This window comes from Mytilus californianus, unplaced genomic scaffold (genome assembly GCF_021869535.1).
Source record: "Mytilus californianus isolate M0D057914Y unplaced genomic scaffold, xbMytCali1.0.p SCAF_9, whole genome shotgun sequence".
NCBI classification, from domain to species: domain Eukaryota; kingdom Metazoa; phylum Mollusca; class Bivalvia; order Mytilida; family Mytilidae; genus Mytilus; species Mytilus californianus.
In genome coordinates this window covers 16,087,070-16,102,571 of record NW_026262745.1, presented here as the reverse complement: position 1 = coordinate 16,102,571, position 15,502 = coordinate 16,087,070, and the positions used below count along the sequence as shown (strand labels likewise).

General features: G+C 32.8%; 1 protein-coding gene and 1 long non-coding RNA gene across 2 annotated transcripts in view; both read left to right on the top strand.

Moving 5' to 3' along the window:
• Window positions 1–15,502, top strand: part of LOC127715390 (uncharacterized) — a 175,266-nt gene that overhangs the window by 134,925 nt on the left and 24,839 nt on the right. The window lies entirely within an intron of this gene.
• Window positions 1,663–7,752, top strand: LOC127715400 (uncharacterized). Its single transcript, XR_007988395.1, has 3 exons — window positions 1,663–1,777; window positions 5,800–5,991; window positions 7,706–7,752. It is a non-coding gene; the product is annotated as an uncharacterized LOC127715400 (long non-coding RNA).

Sequence of the window (15,502 nt, the reverse complement as noted above, 5' to 3'; positions counted from 1 at the left end):
CAATGTTATCTTGTTGCTAACAGTTCAATATAGGCTGTCTAAATGCTGATTGTTTAAATATTATTATTGGCAAAGGTTATGCCCTTTATTATTTCTATATATATATATATATATGAGTTAAACAGCTCAGTCTTTAGTTTTATATGTTGTGTTTGGTGTACTGTTGGTTGTCTTTTTGTCGTTTTTCGTTTGCCACGACATTGTCAGTTTGTTATTTAAATATGAATTTGAAAGTACCTTTGGTATTTTTCGCCTCTCTTTTACATAGTCAATAATTGTATATTTTTTTTGTACATTTCTGTCCTCGTATGATAGATTGCACATTAGTTTTCAAGTATATTTACACCATTAGCTTTCAAATCTTCAGAATTAAGCTTTCGTAATGCATGTAGAAAATAAACACAAACAAACATCAAACACACAATTAAGCTTCAGACTCGCCAAAGAACAAGCTGTGTTTTATGGCTAATTTGGCTTTGTCATTTCACCAACAACAACCATTGCCTGATGTCAGAGCTAATCACATTTTGTAAGCATCAGAAGAAAATTTTAATAGAAGCCGACATTTGATTACACAATTTAACAATGACTTTTTAAAGTTACATGGAAAGCGATATTTGTCAGAATTTCACATAAATATTCTTATTGTAAAACTATTTTGATTTTATGATTATAGAGCACAAGCGTTTCCTTAAACATTTTTTTGCTGGTAAATAAAAAAAAACGAAATATTTCGACGGTTTAAATATCTTCTGATGAAGTTGTCATCTCCGATTTTTTGTGGGGTTCGTGTAATTCAGCCTTTAGTTTGTTATGTTGTGTTTCGTAGACTGCTTTTTTCCCTTTTGGTCATTATTTGTTTTTTTTTTCCATTGCACTATCAGTTTCTTTTCGACTTATGAGTTTGAACATCCCTTGGGTTACTTCCAACTCTCTTGTGCTCTATATCATTTTACAAATACATGTCAAATAGTAAAAAATTGCATATTTTTTTTCATTTATCTGAGTTAACTGTTATTTCAACGCTGTCTTAATTCTGAAAAGGGTTTATTCTAAACCACAATAGCATTGTTTCATCAAAGTCACGCTTTCAATATTTCTCTTCTCCGCCTTCATCAAAAGTGTTATTTTCGTGTTTTAGCACTAGGTCGATACCGGTAGTAGTAGGCTGTTACTTTGTTAGATACCGTGGGTTTCATTAGCTCAATTGTCAGCTCTTTGGTACTGATATGATTTATTTCACACCTCTATCTAATCTATTGATTGAACAGTAAATGATTATTCAGAAACAAACGCCTGTGTCAGATTAAGCTAAAGTATGTGACTTTTATTTGTATAAAGAAGATCCTTCAGTTTTTACATCAAATTGATAAAGTGGATAGTGTGTAAGCTATTCCATTGATCATTGCATTGCTCATAGTTAGTGTATGTTAAACTGAGCTTTACTTTTCTTATGATTTTAGTCATTATGGCCTGGTAAAACACCAGAATGAAACGAAAGTCCATTATAATTGACAGAAAATGTATAACTTCAAATATCCTATAAGTGTTTGTTCAAATACAATGTACATTTATTGTCATTGAAAAAACATTACAGTAGTTCGAATCGATAACACACGGTAGTTCGATATTTAATATTAACAACAAACCTAGTGTGTTATTTGTCAAGGTGCGCTGTAGACCATAACAAAAGGAAAAAATAATTTTTAAATATTTAACACACTATGTATTCATGTTTTAAAATGACAACAGGAAGGTGAACATTACAGCGGATAACGTAAGTATGAATAAAAAGAGATAAAGGGTGGGGAAGGGTATTTCAAACGACACAAAATAACAAGAACATTACGACCTTCAGGAAATACAATTTGTCAATATTTAAATCGTTACGAGTTTGAAAACGTGTAATAAATTTAACAGAGACTTTCATAGATCTGCCATTCACACCGAATTCCCAATTGAAAATTCCGATGGAACTTTCAAACTAGTTGTTTTATTCCGAGTGCAGTCGAAAAGTTCCGGAAAAAGGAACTTATCAACTAGCCACAAAGTTCCTCTTAAGCAAATAAGTTAAAACCGGAACTAACAAACTAGCCCAAAAGTTCCAACGGAACTTATCAACCAGTCACAAAGTTCCATTTGGAGAATTGATGCAAAGAATTACATGAAGAGGGGGGTATTCTTCCCTCTCTTGAGGGTACTATGAATACTAAATTTGCATGAAATGCAACTTATTCCGTTTTATGAAATACAACTTAAATTTTGCATATTTGTCCCTAAAGAAACCCCTTTGAGTGCGTTGGGTATTCTTGTAAATTAATGTTTTGCTCTTATACTGATACTCATTCTTCCCCCCTCTTTCTACAAAAAGGACGAAATATGGTATATTCAGTATCTTGGTTTCCCTTTGAAAGGTTCAAATATAATATGTTGCGCTTTTACATTGCATCAATTCTCCAAATGGAACTTTCTGCCTGGTTGATAAGTTCCGTTGGAACTTTTGGGCTAGTTTGTTAGTTCCGGTTTTGACTAATTTGGCAAAAAGGACGAAATATGGTATATTCAGTATCTTGGTTTCCCTTTGAAAGGTTCAAATATAATATGTTGCGCTTTTACATTGCATCAATTCTCCAAATGGAACTTTCTGCCTGGTTGATAAGTTCCGTTAGAACTTTTGGGCTAGTTTGTTAGTTCCGGTTTTGACTAATTTGGCAAAAAGGAACTTTCTAACTAGTTGATATGTTCCGTTGGATCTTTTCAACTAATCACTTTGTTCCGGTGGAACTTTTAAACCAGAACAAGGACAAAGTAACTAGTTTATAAGTTCCTCCGGAACTTTTCGGCTAGTTAGTTCTTTCCGCCCGGAACTTTCCAACGTCGGAACAAAAGAGCATTTACAACTGCACCATGTGTGTCCTTGTCAGCATTCGTACTTTCTTTGTAGCTTTTCGGATTCCTACTGAGTCCCAAACAGGGTGTTTAATTTCTGTAGAACCAAAATCAATTTTAAGGATGACATTTATTGAACTTCATTTTTAAGTCTAAATGTCAAAAAGATTGATGTTTCAGTTTTTATTTTTTTTTATAATCCAGAGTATATTAGATGGAATAGCATGTTTCTTGCATATAATGTCCTGTATTTTGATAAAACAAAGTAGTTTGGTGGAAATCTTATTACAAACGGGAAATCACATCATTTATTATACAGTGATGTTGTATATAGAGTTGTCAATTAAGATTCGATCCATTTAAATTTTTTGGTCATTTGGCTAGCCTATTGTTAAAATAATCAGTTTAACACTATAGTAAAATCTTTCAACATTTGTTCATAACATTGACCCGAAACAATACTTAATAAATCTTTTAAACTATTTCTGCAGATTATCAAACGACATCATCGGGTTACTCTTAGTAGCATTGAATGAAATCTAAGTGAAAGGAAATCCTTGTCCTTTTTAAGTCTGTTACTAAGCTTGGTGTGAATGTCCGTTTCTCGAATATAGTGAAGTGAGCGTTTTTCGATTGATTGTACGCGTATATTGGCAATGAGGGCATTAGTTTCATAGAGGTTCATCGCAGTGTATAGTTCTACTTGCACAAATCTCAGGAATACATATATATTAATGTTATTACATATAATACTTATATCTTTATGAACTTACTTTTGTGTGTCAGTACTAGATTTTCAATTAATAAAGCTTAAATTTATACCTTAAATGTTCAATACTTAAGTCTTCTGTTCTATAATGAATAGCAATGCACTAATACATCGCGCTAATTCAAACAAAAAAAAAAACTAACAAAAAGTATAAAATAAGGATGTATATTATTAATAGCTAATGGGACAACTATCCCCCACATACAAAATGCCGTAGATATAAGCAGCTATATTTCATCCTACGGCATTCAACAAATAGCAAAACCCATAGCACATAAAAAACTGTAAAAGGCCCCGACATGACAAAATGTACAAAAATTAAAACAAGAAAATCTCTATTACATTTTGTAAACACTAAACGAAAACAAATAGGATATTTAGCAACAAAAGACAGACACTGAATTACAGGCTCATTATAGAAAATGGGTACATAAAGAATATAACAGAGTTAAACATGTTAACGGGCACCCAACCGACCAAAATCCTCGGAAAGTGGTGTAACAACAAAACCTGAAAACAAACTTTTAATGAAATAGTTGAAAAAATGCTTTACTGATCAGATCGATGCAAGACCATGTACAATGCCAGTATTAACAGAAGTTAGAACCGTAAAGTGTTAATAACTGTAAAGCTATACATATTTAGGTATATAATAATTCATTGATAACACAATTAATGATCGAACCGATAGAAACAATATTCTTATTACAGTGTTAAATTGATAACCTTTTGGGATAAGTTTATTCAAAGTATCGATACTTACATTGGTCATATCTAAACTTACATTAGTAATAAGATTTTTACAGGAATAGCCACACTTTCTAATCAAAGCTTTGTATCTTGAAAAAAAAAATAATTAATGTTTTCAGAAATTTGTGGTAACGAAATTCTTGACTTAACATATTAAAAGTGATACACAGTTTACGCTTATTGAAATCTAAAACGTCACTACTGACAAGTTACAATGTAAGGCATAACAATCGAGTTGGGATATTAATACACCCTAAGATGATACCGAAACCACACCGCCGTTCTAAAGAGGAAAATACAATTTTATTTGAAAGTAATTTTAGCCGGGTACATTTTGGCAGGTAGAAGTTGTTGAATTTATCATTTAAATGGAACTTAGACAGATCTTAACTTCTGCATCCAATTTATGTACAAATATATATACTGTAGAAATTACACTTGATCCTATTCCTTTATGACGCTGTTTTAACCAACTTCGACTTCATCAGCCCCATTTTCGACAGTAGGAAGACAAAGTTTCATGTGTTTGAGCTTTTGATTTTGCCATTTGCTTATGGACTATACGTTTAGAATTTTCCTTGGAGTTCGGTATTTTTTGTTATTTTTTTTTTTTTTTATAATAGAGAGTTACGCATTAAAAATAGATGCTTTCAGTGACAACGAGCATTCTTTGAATGGATAAATCTAGGTTTTGGTATAATTCAACATGTAGGAAGAAACTATGGTGGTACCTAGATGTAAACTATTTAGTACTGATGTCATTTGTTTTCTATGAAAAGTTGAATTCAGTGACTTAAACAGTTGAAGAAAAGAATATAGCGTAATTGTTCAACAATTTGGACAAATCCCGTTTATTTGTGTTCAACCAAATCATTATGGTGTCGTTTAAACATATTCAAAGGAATGACTTCAATTTTAAATTAATAAACATGTATTTCGGTAGGTTCCTTGTTAGCAGTCACCCGCTATCACGAATATCATATCAGGAAACATCAGCTCTGGAATATTGTATCAACTCTGTGATATATTCTTCATATCAAACCTGCCTGAATATTCATACATAAAAATCGAAAGTTAGATATAAGAATAAACTTATATCATATAATTTGGTTGCTGTAGATGTTAGGTCGGAATAAAGTTCGTTTGAATGTGTCTAGTAACTTAAATTCGAAAGTGTCAATCTTTGATACATGTGTATATCAATCGAGTTTGTTGATGTTTTGTTCCTAGAATTCTCTTGACTACCTGGTAATTCAAACAGATAATCGATACGTTTCAATAAATCATAGAAACAATGAGAAAATAGATTAATGTACATTGCCTGATCTGAGGAATTATAACATATGATGGTCTACCTGATTTTATTCTAATTCACTGTTATTATTTACCAGAACTTTTTCCTGAGAACTGATAATCAGTAGTGTCCTATCGGAGAACGTGTGAAACATTGAAGAGTCAAATTTACCTGTGTTTGCAGTATAGGCAATAGTTTGGTGACAGATTGCTTACTTTATAGGTTAAACACATCATTTTTCAACGTCATCATAGTCTAAATTTGAATAGAGATTAAGAAGTAAATAAAGGTAAGTTTAGGCTTGGTAATGTCTTTGTTATATAACTACTTTACACCAGAAAAAATATATTATACATGATGATACTAAGAAGTTGCTTCAATATTGAATACAAAGAAAGAAAACATTTCACTTCTCAGTAAAAGTATGGAACAGCTAACAAAAAATGAAATATTTTTACTTTCCACAGACTATTTTAGAAGTCTTTGCAATGAGGCAATTGGGATACTAATAAAATTGAGAATGGAAATGGGGAATATGTCAAAGAGACAACAACCCGACCAAAGAGCAGACAACAGCCGAAGGCCACCAATGGGTATTCAACGTAGCGAGAAAATAACGTTTGTAAATGTAGTTTTGGAATAGTATCTGTTGTAATTGGCTTTGAACTAACGTTCAGTAATTGCAAGTACTCTTCAATCGCTAAATCTTAAGTTGTCCGTCAATTTGTTTATTATTTAATTTATGTGCTTGGTGTCGATATAAGTCAAACCCTTTTAAAAGTATTTTATCAGTACATTCTTATGTTGTGATGTTAATTATATAAACCACTGTCCAAGGTAAGGGAAGAGTTGGGATCAAGTTTAATTCCGCCTCTTTTTGTTTGTGACTGTATTGCAGGGGTTTCCGTAGATTAATGTCTGTCAAATTTTCTTGTTTAATCTTATTTTTTGGTACATAAATTAAACCGTTGTTTTTTTCGTTAGAATTGTGTCTTTATATTTTGTTTTGTCGCTTGTTATGTCGGGCCCTCTTATAGTTTATTATTCAGTTCGGGTTTGCTCGTTGTTGCAGGTCATATGGTCCCTCGTAGTTACGAATATCCCTGTAATTTGGCCTCTGTTGGATATTTGTCCTATTTTCAGTCTTCCTACTTCTCCTTATATTTATAAGGAATAATAATGTGTCAAATGGATCTATAGGTATGATTGGGTATACAACAAAGACATGAATTAATCTATAAATAAAAGAAGAGGCAAAAAGACAACAACCTTATTACAATAGTTGGACGTATTTTTTTTTTACCTAACATAATGAAATGTTAAGTTTATCTAAATCGTATGTATTTCTGGAAACAAATATACTAGTGAAGTATAATATGCAAACGTTTAAATTGTTTATCTGTTGATAATAAAATTTTCTCTTTAATCACGTAAAATACTTCTATTGAACTTTGTCCTACTGAATTTTATTTCAAGAGTAAGGTGTAAACTGCTGTTGATATTATGCAATAGTCATATAGTTAATATTGTCTATTTCTTGATTAACAATATATTAACTACGTTTGGAGGATGGATTTTCAACAACTACTAGTAATTGACTTGCTATTTGGTTCCATCTCTGATTTTCTTACCGATTTGTTCCTTCATTCAAATTAGACAGATTTCATACAATAGGAAGAATAAAAAGAAGCTAGCATTATTCTTCATCTTAACATTCCCCTACTTAGATGATGTCCTCTCACTAAATAATTCAAAGTTAAGTTATTATGTAGAACGCATATATTCCATCGAGCCTGCAATGAAAAATACAACAGTTACAATTAAGTCCAGGAATATGATATCATCATGGAGACACATGCTCTTCAACTTCGTACTTAATTTAGCCTTTTTAACTTTTTTTAAATCCAGCGTCACTGATGAGTCTTTTATAGACGAAAAACGCGTCTTATAGAAATACAAAAATTCAATCCTGGTATTTTTGATAAATTTATATCCATATACAGGTGCTGATGTAATGTTACTACATAGAAATGGAAGGTTAATGATTGGGATGTGGACTTTTAGAAAACGTAAAAACGTTGAAATTTTATTCTCAACTGACCTGCATTGTCAATTTTAAATGTAAGGCAATTTATGAGATGGACTTTAGCTTTCATTTCCGGTACCAAATCAAGAATTTGACAGTTGTTCTCCATTCGGTTTATGTATTTGAGCTGTTGATTTTGGCATTTGATAAGAAACTTTCCGGTTTGAATTTTCCTTGGAGTTCGGTATTTTTGTTATTTTAATTTTCTTATCATGATTTCGATTTAAGAGGATTGTGGCTAACAGTGAATATATTAAGGGTTCCAAGTGGTTTAGATGACGTCATCCTTTATAAATGATTACTGAGACCATAACTAGTTCGTTGACCATTATGACAAAAAGTGTCAGAGTGGAAAAATGTACATTTATCGATGATTTAAGATTTTTGTGATATATATATACATCACTGATGAGTCACTTTTTGACAAAACGCGCGTCTGGCGTAAAAACAAAATTTTAATCCTGGAATCTATGATGAGTTTATTTACAACCACTGGGTCGATGCCACTGCTGGTGGAGTTTTTATTCCCCGAGAGTATCACCAGCCCAGTATTAAGCACGTCTGTGTTGACAGGAATTATCATTGATATGGTCATAATTATAAATTAACTAATTACAAAACTTTTTAAAATACTAAGGGTTTTCAACCACAGGAATATATTACCTTAGTTGTATTTGGCAAAACTTTTAGGAATGTTTCGTCTTCAATGCTCTTCAACTTTGTGCTTTATTTGGCCTTTTAAACTTTTTTTTATTCGAGCAACACTAATGAGTCTTTTCTAGACGAAACGCGCTTCTGACGTTAATACAAAATTTCAATCCTGGTATCTATTATGAGTTTATTTACAACCACTTGGTCGATGCCACTGCTGATGGAGTTTTTATTCCCCGAGGGTATCACCAGCCCAGTAGTCAGCACTTCTGTGTTGATATGAATTATCATTGATAGGTCATAATTATAAATTAACTGTTAACAAAACTTTGCAGTTTCGAAATATTAAGGCTTTTTCACCTCAGGAATAGATTACCTTAGCTGTATCTGGCAAAACTTTTAGGAATTTTTGGTTCTCAATGCTCTACAATTTCGTGCTTTATTTGGCCTTTTACACTTTTTTGATTCGAGCATCACTGATGAATCTTTTGTAGACGAAACGCGCGTCTGGCGTAAATACAAAATGTCAATCCTGGTATCTATGATGTGTTTATTTACATTCACTAGGTCGATGCCACTGCTGGTGGAGTTTTGATTCCCCGAGGGTATCACCAGCCCAGTAATCAGCACTTCTGTGTTGACATGAATTATCATTGATCTGGTCATAATTATAAATTTAAATTAACTTTTTACAAAACTTTGATTTTTTGAAATACTAAGGCTTTTCTACCTCAGGAATAGATTACCGTAGCTTATAATTGGCAAAACATTTAGGAATTTTTGGTCCTCAATGCTCTTCAACTTTGTGCTTTATCTGGTCTTTAAAAATTTTATGGATTCGAGCGTCACTGATGAGTTTTTTTGTAGACGAAACGCGCGTCTGGCGTAAATACAAAATTTCAATCCTGGTATCTATGACGAGTTTATTTACAACCACTGGGTCGATGCCACTACTGATGAAGTTTTTATTCCCCGAGGGCATCACAAGCTCAGTAGTCAGCACTATATCGTTTTGTTGACATGAATTATCTTTGATATGGTCATAATTATAAATTAACTGTTTACAAAACCTTGCATTTTAGAAATACTAAGGCATCAGGAATATATTACCTTAGCTGTATTTGGCAAAACATTTAGAAATTTTTGGTCCTCAATGCTCTTCAACTTCGTGCTTGATTTGGCCTTTTACACTTTTTGATTCGAGCATCACTGATGAGTCTTTTGTAGACGAAACGCGCATCTGGCGTAAATACAAAGTATCACCAGCTTAGTAGTCAGCACTTCTGTGTTGACATGAATTATCATTGATATGGTCATAATTATAAATTTAGATTAACTGTTTACAAAACTTTGAATTGTTGAAATACTAAGGCTTTTCTACCTTAGGAATAGATTACCTTAGCTATATTTGGCAAAACTCTTTGGAATTGTTGGTTCTAATTGCTCTTCAACTTCGTGCTTTATTTGACCTTTTAATATTTTTTTTAATCGAGCGTCACTAAATAGTCTTTTGTAGACGAATTGCGCGTCTGGCGTAAATATAAAATTTCATTCCTGATATCTTTTTGTGTTTATTTACGGTTTGACAAGAATTAATTACAATCCGATATTGTGTAATGCCTTATCACTTAAAATAACTCGACATATTTTATGGTAAAACACAACGGTTGTCACATGTGGTGCAGGTTATTTTTAACCATTTCGAACCAAATAAGATCATTCTCGTTTTTTGATTGTGTTTGTTTTGTTCACTCTAACAATACATTATTATCTAAGCAATATTTGTCAGATTTTACTTAAATTTGCTAACTGGAAGAAGAGTTAGAACGTATTACTATGGCCATCAATTATCGTAATTGACAGTAAGTTTAGATACGACCAAAGTAAACTAATTGATCATTAGTTTATCATTTCAACAGTTTGATTATTGCATTTACCGATACAAACGTTGATTTTGTAAGATTTATAAATTATGTTAGTACCGAAGTACTGACGACTGACCAAGTCCTTTATCAAACATGATTAAAGTATTTTGGAAATTTCGTTTGTTTTTGACCGAATTATTAGTATCCATACATTAGAAGGTACAGATTTACACAACATATTTATGTTAATGTTGAGTCAACGTCCATATGTATGGCTAAATAAATGTAGTCTTAAAATGTACTGTTTCAATGAAATGACAAAAGGAGAGAAGATGCAACGAAAAACCATAAGTCGAAGAAAGACAGTGTTATATATTGAAAACAGAAGAAACCTTTATAACATCGAACGGTTTAAAAGTATCAAATGTACAGATGGAATCTCGGAAGGACAGCAATGGGTAATGACCCTGTGTTTGTCCCTAAATTGGTAATTATTTTCATTCGAAATTCGTTTAATCAGAACGATGGATAGCAGTGGATCAACTCGGTGAGCAATATTTTCAGTCTTAAAAACAAAATATATCATGCCAATCAAATCAACATTTAAAAATAAATAGGGTTGCAAAAACGTTGACCGTGCGCACAATTTTAGAATGAAGCGCTTCTGCGCTTTATACAAAATATACTTCGGTCAACGCTTTTACACCTCAACAAATCTATAAAAAGAAGCATTCAATACTTATAATTACATTATTTTACGATATCTATCAAGTTTTTCATTTATTTACCTGTACACTTTATTATGGAATCTCGGGTCGTCATGAATGAAGTTTCATTTCAGAATGACGCTAGATTGCTGATTACCAATGAAAATAACGTATTATGATGAAACATACATGTAATGAATTTATTGTATATTGAAGTATTCCATATTGTTTCTAAATACTATTGTGTTTGGCCAGCTTTGGATAGACAAGTTAACATGCCATCAATAAGAGCAATATTTGACGTAAAGAATAGTTCATAAGCAATATTTGAATATTTTGAACATAAACCTACAACTGGCATAACATGTCCTTACAAAATTATTGTAGCTTATTGCATCAAAAATTTCCAATCGAAAGATTATCTTATAGACTTTTACCCTCATGGATGTAAAAGCTCAACCTTCCAATTGCTCTTTTGTATCGTACGCACACAAATAAAGTCACACTGGTTTTGTCATAACTGGAGATCTTGGAATCGTGAAAATGAACGAATAACTTTCAGAGATGTTAGGCAAAGACCCGAATAACAGAATACAAATCTTTAAACAAAACAAGGACATTTAGGTTAATAACGGATGGAGTTGAGCATAGCGGAAGGAAAATGAACCTAATTGACACTTTATCTGAATGGATCAAAACTGTTCGGTCATGCATTGAGACATGCAATAAAACAATTCGATGTACAATGCTCAAATGGGTTATTGACCCTTTCAAGAAGCCCGAGGTTGTGGATACTTTATCTTCGATTGACGACACATATGCTGCAACTAGAATCAATGACAAACGTTATGATTTCAACTTTCAAGTTTACAGCAGTAAATTACCCTCTGCTCGGGATCCGTCGTAAGGCATTTACAAATATCATTTATACGAAATGGACATTTGGTGCACACAAATTGATCGTTTGTGCTAATAAACAATACGCTCGTGCATATTCATACTATGCGGAATATGAGGAAGAGCAACTGAAATTGAAAGTTTTGAAGTCACCTTCAGAAAATGTTAAGCCTGTACGTTCATGTTGGTGTCTCAACTCACTAGGTAATGTTGTTTTGCGGTTTTATATCTTTAGAAACCGTATCGACGTCTGATCTGTAATTAAACTGATTACGTCCTCTTTTTTTTTTACGAAAGTTACATTTAGATTATGAGTTGATTCGCTTACGCGGTCTCGCTAAAGGTGGGAATTCTTACAATTACTTTGGGTTTTGCTTTGTTACTTTGCCAAATTATACATTAACAAGATTTGAAACTCGATAAATTACTGTCACCTTAAGTTATTAACACGTGAAATAAATGTACTTCCGTATTTGGAATGTTATGACAACATTTATATCCGCTTGCTTTTTATCAGATCTACATTGTACTATTTATGATACTCATTTTTGCAACAAAAACACAAACATATAAAATTATCAAACGATGTATTTAACTTAATGAGAGATACACCGACAAAACCATGGTAAAAAATAAATATACAAACGGCGGTAAACATACAACAGTCTGCATAGCAGTAGTATCAGAAAATTAAAGAGTTAAGGTGGCTCGGCCCTTTAACAGTGCGCATATTTTAACGCATGTTACTAACGACGAGGGCCTTGGAAACGGTCGCTTTGAGGGGTTTTCTCAAAAATAGTTTTGACGACATTGGAACGCGGGCGTGTATGAAAGCACCCTAGCTTTCCCGATGTCAACAAACCATGCAAAACGTTCTACAAAAGCCACAAAACAGGAAATACGTACGGTCAGGACTACAGAGTGGTTTGTTCATTTTTCACATAAAAAGGACAGAATTATACATGATATATTAAAGCATAACATGAAAAAAAAGAAAATATAAATATTGACTTGTATGACGGTATCTGGTGCGTTCGCTCTCAAAACACATTCTCACCCTACACGTTCGCCCCTTGGATCCGTTCGCACCCTATTTTCATTTAAATACTGGTTGAATATATCAAAAGATGTCTTTTAGATGTATTAGTATATATATGAAAATATTTTGCCAATGACGCAATGTTTAACCGTAAACAAAGGATATCGGTGTAAACAACTGCATGTCACCTTTCGGCTTTCAAAAACAAGTGAAACCCATATAGTATATGCTATAGTATAAAGGCATAGGGGTTCATCTGCACGCTATAAATAATAAATAAATAAATAATAATGAATAAGCTTTACTTAGAGTCGGCAAAGTATACAAACAGAGTCAACATAAGCGCTAATGAGCTTTTAACCGTTTTATCCGTTTGGCGTATTATAACATTTTGTTACTGTCATAAATCTCTTTTTTACTTGAAATATCTTCATTTCCAAGTATTGGTAGGATCTTATTCCGGAGTATGTGAATATTTTCCCACTGCAAAATTTTGATAATATATATAGTTACGTATTTTTTATTTGCCAAAAATTTTTGAACATAACAATTCCGGAGTATGTGAAATATTTTAACACTGCAAAATTTGGAATTTTGATAATAGTTAAGTATTTTTTATTTTCCAAAATCATTTTTGGACATAACAATTTTCAAACAAAGACTAAATACTTGACAGTCACACATAACATTTTTATTTAAAGATTTATATACTTTATCAAATGATGGGCACGAAAATATCTAACAAATTTTCTCGTATCATGATTCTATGAAATTTGGAACTCTAGTCCTATAACATGAGACCTCGGGGCCAATGTTTTCTATTTATAATATTTTCCTTTTACTTATTTTGCTATTTGTTAATTTTCTATTTTCTGTTGTATCTATCAATATACCAACAGAGTTCGCGTTAAAAAAAAAGAGGAAATATCAGCGTAAAACTAAAATAATTAAGAATGAGTTATTATAATAGACTAACGGAACTCGAGCAACACATTTTTTGTTTTACGCAGAAAAAAAACCGGACATTTCAATAATGTAGATGAAAATTGGTCAATAGCAACCGGGACCTTACTAGTATTCCGGCCTTATATATCGGTATATGCTATTATCCCTCAATACCACATGCTTTGCGGCGCAAAAATATTTGGCTTGACCAAGTCGGGATTTTGCCTAGGACACACATCCGCAGTCTACCGGGCAGTTCCAAACACTGCCAGTTAAAGACATTATATATACACAAAATCTATACTACTTACTAGGTTCAGGAAAAGTTGGGATTGTAATTTTAAAACTCCGCCCAGTACACAGGGACGCTATAATAGTCGGTGATATTGGCAAACTTTAACTTCTGTAAAAGGGAAGCTAATAAGGAAAGTTCTTGATTTAAAAAAATTAAAGTGGAGTGTGTCATTGTGGCAAGAAATATGCATTACAACTTTTTTAATGATGTGTGAACACTGGTTTGACCTACCTGCTAGCTGCAAAGAAACGTAATTATCGGCCTATGATGATAATATGGAGATGCACAATATTGACTTTTAAATTTGAACTTTGGTGGATAGTTGTCTCATTGGCAATCATACCACATCTCCTTATTGTCATATCGTAGGGTATAGAAATAAGACTTCCCTAATCAGACAGATAATCCCTTGCTATGACAGGGTGTTCATACAGCTGGATGTATAAATACCTCGGGGGGGGGGGGGGGGGGGGGGGGGTAGGAGGGGGCACTTCAATACTTAATTGATAGGGCGTGCCGCTGGGGCCCACCTTTTTCAAAAATGTATACCTTTTCATATATTGCGTAGGTAAAAATGTAACCTTTTTCCTATAATGCTTGGGTTTCATGTAGTGTAATGTAAGACTAGAATACCAAAGTGTTAAAAGAGAAAATTTGGTTGATAAAATCACACTCGGGAACACCAAGAAAGATGACAGACGAAGAAGTTATGGAAACTTTATTGACCTTATCATATATTTTTGATAGTTTTCCCCGACTTATTCACATATTTTCAAGCTTGAAAAGGTGACCTATTCCAGCGGCACGTCCCATCACCTTGAATATATAAGCTTAAAATATAAGCTCCTTCATGCAAGTCAGTCTGGATTTAGAAGCCACACTCTTGTCACACTGCTTTACTAAAACTTATTGATCAGTGGTTAAAAGCCATTGATGATGGAGAAATTATAGGTATTATCTTCCTAGATTTTAAAAAAGCATTTGATCTGGTATATCACATTATCCTTCTTCAAAAAACTGCAGTGCTACAAAGTTTCAAATTTATCATGTAACTGGTTTAAATCATATCTATCTCATAGATTCCAACAAGTTGAAAATGAGACAATCAAGTCAAGGGCACTAGAAATAAAATCTGGAGTACCTCGGGGCTCCATATTAGGCCCCTTTTATTTTTATTGTTCATTAATGATTTGCCCCTTCATATAACCTCATCTCAAGCAGACCTCTATGCAGATGATACTACCATTCATTGCACAGGTCGTAGTCTCAATACCATCCAGGACAGCATTACAAATGATTTAGACAGAATTGAAGA